The 6,586-nt window shown below is 40.4% G+C and overlaps 1 long non-coding RNA gene across 1 annotated transcript in view; it reads right to left on the bottom strand.

The window, feature by feature from the left end:
- Positions 1 to 990: 990 nt before the first annotated feature.
- The window catches only part of LOC122760181, a 16,981-nt gene continuing 11,385 nt past the window's right edge, over positions 991 to 6,586 (bottom strand). Inside the window, exon 3 of the long non-coding RNA XR_006358333.1 lies at positions 991 to 1,040. This is a non-coding gene — a long non-coding RNA (uncharacterized LOC122760181). The remainder of the gene's footprint in view (positions 1,041 to 6,586) is intronic.

Genomic DNA, 6,586 nt, shown 5'->3' with positions numbered 1-6,586 from the left:
GAATCATATCACTATGAGTTTAGTGTGTATGTGAGTATTTGCAGCAGTGAGGTAGCATAATATGGCAAAGACTGGAAAATAACTAGAGTGCGTGTCGTGTCATAATGGAACATAATAATAATAATACATTTTATTTGGAGGCGCCTCTCTGGGCACTCGAGGACACCGTACAATACATAAATAAAAACACTAAGCGAGAAAAAAAATTAAATAAAAATATATATATATAAAAGTAAAATAAGAAACGACGATTTATAATGGAACATGTCACCAAGAGCAATGATTCATACACTCTGATGTGTACAATTAATAGATTAGGCTCCAAGACAATGTGTAACATTGTGTTATATTATGTTCCCATTTAAAGTCAAATAAACCAGAAAGCAGGTGATGTATTGGGGTGTGGACATTGTTAAGTAGCCCTGGTTGCAAGTGTAGGTGGGCGGGCTCTCAATCAAGCTCCACCTCCACTCTTTCTAATATGGGTTCCTCTGGTTTTGGAAAAGCAAACATGTCATTTGGAAAAAATACTAAAGTCAGCAATGCAGAATGGTGACGTGACAGTGGGATCTCAGTGGGTTCTCAGTGGGTTCTCAGTGGGATCTCAGTGGGTTCTCAGTGGGATCTCAGTAGGTTCTCAGTAGGTTCTCAGTGGGTTCTCAGTAGGTTCTCAGTGGGTTCTCAGTGGGATCTCAGTGGGTTCTCAGTGGGTTCTCAGTAAGGTTCTCAGTAGGTTCTCAGTGGGATCTCAGTGGGTTCTCAGTGGGTTCTCAGTAGGTTCTCAGTGGGTTCTCAGTGGGATCTCAGTGGGTTCTCAGTGGGTTCTCAGTAGGTTCTCAGTGGGTTCTCAGTAGGTTCTCAGTGGGTTCTCAGGTTCTCAGTGGGTTCTCAGTAGGTTCTCAGTGGGTTCTCAGTAGAGGTTTCTCAGTGGGATCTCAGTGGGTTCTCAGTGGGTTCTCTAGGTTCTCAGTAGGTTCTCAGTGGGATCTCAGTGGGTTCTCAGTGGGTTCTCAGTAGGTTCTCAGTGGGATCAGTCATAGCTGTTTTTGAGTAAGAGAAAGAATTAGATATGTTAATGCTCGACAGATCATAGAAAGATTACGGTGAATGTTTTGTATAAATATAACTCTTTTCACTCAAAGCTTCTTGAAACTAGTGATGGGAAGTTCGACTCTTCTTACTGACTCTCTTTTACTCTCGGACAGTAAATTGAACTTTTTTTTGAGTCATTTCCTTCATATTTACAGCGGGTGGCGCAGTTCTCAAACACTTAACACTGTAGGCAACATAGTTTTGCTTTAGCTGAGAAAGTATAATAAAAGCAAATACACACCTCAATAAAGTGACAAGTGACTTGTGTCCTGTATCCTCTCTGCCATTGTTGTTTAACAGCACGACAGTGACTCGGTAGCTGTCACATGACCTGAGGACGGACGCTCGCTCAGTTGAGTGAATCCTGAACTAATCGTTTCTGTTTCCTTTCCTGCTGAGCTTATGCAGCTGCCTGCCATCATGTGGCGAAAGAAGGTACTGCATGAAAATGAACGAACGAACCACTCAGTTGAGTCAGTCCTGAACTAATCATTTCTATTTCCTGTTCCTCTCCCCCTCCCTGCACTAGTTCTCTGACAATATCAACATGGCAGTGTGCGCAGAAAACACAGAGAGTGCCGTCACAGGAAGAGACGTCCTACGTAAGGATCGAGCCGAACACTGTCCAACTGTAAATCAGTTAAAAACACTTAGGGACAGCACCACTGATCCACCGCTGATCACCAGACGTACAAACTGACGTACAAACAAATGTGTGTGTTTGTACGTCGCTGACTAAATACGGCGACCACTGGCCGCAGTCTGATGTGAAGTGGTGCGAACACACGAACACACGTTTGCTGACTTTATCCGGCACATTAGCTTCATATATAAAATCCTCTGTAAAACACTGTGCTCCACTGTGCAGCCACCAACAGCACACTTGTCCCTCCGCGTTGACATAATACCGCTCTTCCTCCCTCGCCTGCACTCTCGCAGGGACAAGGTGGAGCTAAGGTGGAGCTCTCCAAGTAAACTTACTGGTGGGCGGTAACATTCACTGTGAAATGCGCATGCTGCCGTCATACGCGCAGTGAATTCAACATCGAGCGTTTTATCGCCTACACTTACACTAAGGGGGACCACGAAAACATGACTGAGTATTCTTTTTCCACACTTTGGCGACAGGTAGGGCCTCCAGAGTCCCAAATATAAGTATTAAAATGGTCAAAAAGTTGATTTTGCATAATATGTCCCCATTAAAAAAAGTCAAGTGAGCGATGTTGTCCTGTAGGTGTACTGTAGGTGTGAGAGTGGATGGTTGTGGCCCTGAGTGAGTGAGTGAGTGAGTGAGTGAGTGAGTAAGTGAGAGTGGGTGAGTGAGTGAGTGAGGTGAGTGAGTGAGTGAGTGAGAGTGAGAGAGAGTGAGAGTGAGTGAGAGAGAGAGTGAATGTGTGAGTGAGTGAGTGAGAGAGAGTGAGTGAGTGAGTAAGAGACTTGTCTTTTCACTCAGTCACCTACAGAGGAAATGATGTGGAGTGGGATTGCTGAGCAGGTTTGTAAATCCTGGATTGAGGCATTAGCATATTAATATACATTTTTTAACAGTGTACCCTTAATGACTTAATCCTCTTATGGCTGCTCTGCTGCTCAGTGACACAGGGCCGTGTGTGGCTGTCGTTGTCAGGTCTGAAGCAGACACACGTCTCCCTCCACCTTCAGCCTCTGCACACATTTATTGTTTTGGGTAATTGATTGTTTTTTGGATCAATTGATTAGTCGTGTGATGATTCCTCACTTCCATGCTGTGTTATTTTGGGATGTACATTCACTGGATGCACAGATGCTTTGTTGCTGACTGAGACGGGTTGGCTTAGTGTCAGCTGTTGGCCCAGCCAGGCTCAGCTCAGATTGCTCCAGATTAGGAGATGGGACACTCTGAGAGCAACTATGATCCATATTAAAGCTGCATAAAATGAAAATTGCAAAGATTTAGAGACGGATCATAGGCCACAGAGAATTTAATCACAACCAGGCGTGTGTGTGTGTGTGTGTGTGTGTGCATAAAACATAGTGCATAGTTACATGAGGATTATTGATGTAGGCTGTATTTACTTGTCACCACAGAGATTTATCAGTGCCGCTGTTCCTCTCATGATCATTGTTACTGAAGAGCATGAAAAGTTTCACAATCACACACATGCATGTGTTCTGTGTTGGTGTGTGAGTGGGCGAGAGTGTGTGTGTGTGTGTGCTTCAGACTGAGGACAGTCAAGGATGAGATTGTTCCTGTGTCCTCTTGTAATCCTCCTGTAACTGTTAAACAGACGGAGGTGTAGTAACAGATCCTCGCACAGACGTCCTCCATGTCATCTGCTCTTATTTGCTTTTATTTCCCTTCAATACAATTAGTTCATAACGCAACATCACAACACCTCAATGCTCTCATTAAAATGGTATTGAAACATTTTATTTCTGACTGGACAATGTTCAGTTTGAATAAAGTTTCTATGGAGAAGTATGTGGAACTATGATTTAAAAAATAGAAAATTCAATTCATTTTAATTGGTGTTTTTGAATATTTCAGAAGTTATGAAATATTCAGATTAGGAAACAATAAAGCTACATGTTTTTAAGACTGAATGAAGTTTAAATGTTGAAGTATGTGGAACTCATTAATTAATCTTAATTTTTAACATTAATAATTTTAATATATTATAATAATAATAATAATTATAATACAATAATCAGATAATAATTAAAGGCGGATTAATGGACAAAAAATTCCAATCATTTATACATAATACACACGTTTTTGTCTTTAACATAAATAATCAATATTATGTGTTAACAAGTTTGTGTCAAGAACAACTGTTCCATACTTTAAAGATAATAATAATAAAGATAATGCTGTTTTGTACCTGACGGATGGAGGCATTGATTATAAAAGAAACAGACAGAAAGATAAGTAAGGTAATATGTAATAGGATTAAATCACTGATCATTGCCACTTAAATGTCAGTTTTTGGTATTTAAAACTTCATTTCACATGAGAAATCTGTTTTTTTTATTGTTCCTTTAAATTAAAAAAAAGTGTTTTCAAATGATGCAAAATATGGTCACAAATGTCATTCTTGCTTAATGATGATGATCATTTAAATCCTACAGAACAGATGTTTTTTCCCCAGCACTAAATCATTACAACACTTTACTCATACAGGAATGACGACCTATGTTTACGTTTTTAAAACCAGCGCCCCCTAGCGGCTGTACACATGATAGCAATCTGGTTCCTTGGAGGTGGTGTCCAGTCTCTGCTGGCAGTCGCTCTGTGGCGAGAGCACAGCGCCCTAACTCACTCCCTAACTCTATCACACCCTAACCCTATCACTCCCTAACCCTATCACTCCCTAACCCTATCACTCCCTAACGTCAGTAACACCCATGCATGTGCAGCACCAGTGTGCTAAAAACATGGCTTCAGGTCGTACTCACTTATGCTTGAGTTGCTTTAATAAATATGATGGATTGTTGCATAACTCAGTTTTAAATCAAAGTTGATGTAAGTGAATGATTGTGTCTATAAATATAAAGACAATTCAGCACATTGAGTACTTAAGTTCAACACTCAATGATGTCAGTGAATCATCTTTCTTGTTTCATCTGTGACAAAACAGCACATCAGTTATTACTAATCATTTGTGCTTGTGAGTATTTTAATACATGTTATTACATGTTACAAGGTGCAGGAAGATTTATTCATAGGCAAATTCACATTTTAAATCACAAACAACTATCCATGATGACCCTCTGTGTTCTGCTGTTTTACAAAATAAAAGTGCTGATTATAGTTGATTGTAGCCCAGTATCTTCTAGTGAGCTAGTTGTCAATTTATTATTATAATAATAATAATAATAGTGTTTTTTTCTTTATTTTCTTACATAATTAATTATTAATAATTAATAATTAATCACCTGAATCTACATCTCTGCTGCATCTAATCATACACAGTGTTGCATCAATAAAAACGATTTATTTTTATTTTATCTCTCTTAATTCTCTGCTGCCTTTCACTTTTCTTTCCTCTTCCCTCTTTTCTTTGATTCCACATTTCCAAATCTTTATCCAAGAGTGTGTGTGTGTGTGTGTGTGTGCATGATTGCCATGCACACACACTTGCCCACACATGCACAGAACGCAGACTTAGATGGAGCAGATGGTGACCGTATTCATTTTTTTACCCGACTAACATTAACCATTCATTATAGACAGCAGACTAAGCCAATCCAGCATCCGCCCCCATGCAGCACACACACGCACACACACACACACACACACACACACACAATGTCCAATCATTTTGCCATTAGCCCAGTGACAGTCCTAAAATCTCGCATGGCCCTTCCTCAGTGTTGATACTCTGTTTCCAGATGGTTCCAGCTCTGCTCTGACTCAATCTGCTGACATTTCTGATTCCATCCTCATGATTCAAATTCATCCTCCTTCACTTCAACAGCCCACAACAGTAATAAAGAGAATTTGACTCTTCCTTTCCATTCCATCCTCTTTCTTTCTTTCTTTCTTTTGTCTTTTCTTTAGACCCTGCTGTTGAGCTATGTGTGTGTGTGTGTGTGTGAGTTAGTGTGTGTGTGTGAGTGAGTTAGTGTGTGTGTGAGTGAGTTAGTGTTCCTCAGACGACCCACTGGACATCAATTGCCCTGCGGCCTGAACGCTTTACTCAACTCCTTTTGCTAAACTGCACCTTTCACTACGCTTCTGACACACACACACACACTCAGGCACACTCACGCACACAATGACACACTCACACAGATGAACATGCCAACACAGTTAAAGCATCCCAAGGTGTTAAACTGTGCTCCATAGCAGAGATGAGTGTATCGTGGTAGTGGGCTGTAAGCTTTGTTAGAGACCTTCACTGTGAGTTCACGTCTTATTCAGGCTCGACACACAAGACCACAAAAAAACACACAAACTGAGGACAGACCAAATGATTTCCACACACACGAGGAAAAGTGACAGTGACATGGGATTATGACATCATTGTTTTAAGTAGTGTATGCAAGAATGGCAGTTTGAGATTTTCTCTCTCCTGAATTACTCATTCATGTGGAGAAAACACAGATACTCTGAAACTCTTGATCTACACTGACCATGAAAACACAGATTCTCAGTGTTTTGGTGCAGACAAAGCTAATATGAAGTGTTCTTTCATCGCTCTCTGCATTTCTGTTGCATTCAGCTGTACAAAGCCTGGGTCTGGACCCACAGACGGATCACAGGGAAACAAATGTGTCTCATTTTTAGATAATAGCATGCATTAATATAGGTTTTCATTCATTTACTTGAAAACCATTCATTTTTGCAGATAAGGCTTATGTACATGTACATTCTTTATCACATGATGCACAGATTTGATCTCATCACGATGTGTATTGTCATTTGGGTCCAAGTGGCCCCAATAGTAAATTTAATAGAAACCCTGTTGTAGAGTCTAGTTTAGTGAGGACTAAATCTCTGTTACATTTTACT

The sequence above is a fragment of the Solea senegalensis genome, unplaced genomic scaffold, assembly GCF_019176455.1.
Source record: "Solea senegalensis isolate Sse05_10M unplaced genomic scaffold, IFAPA_SoseM_1 scf7180000013172, whole genome shotgun sequence".
NCBI classification, from domain to species: domain Eukaryota; kingdom Metazoa; phylum Chordata; class Actinopteri; order Pleuronectiformes; family Soleidae; genus Solea; species Solea senegalensis.
This window is presented reverse-complemented; position numbering and strand designations above follow the sequence as displayed.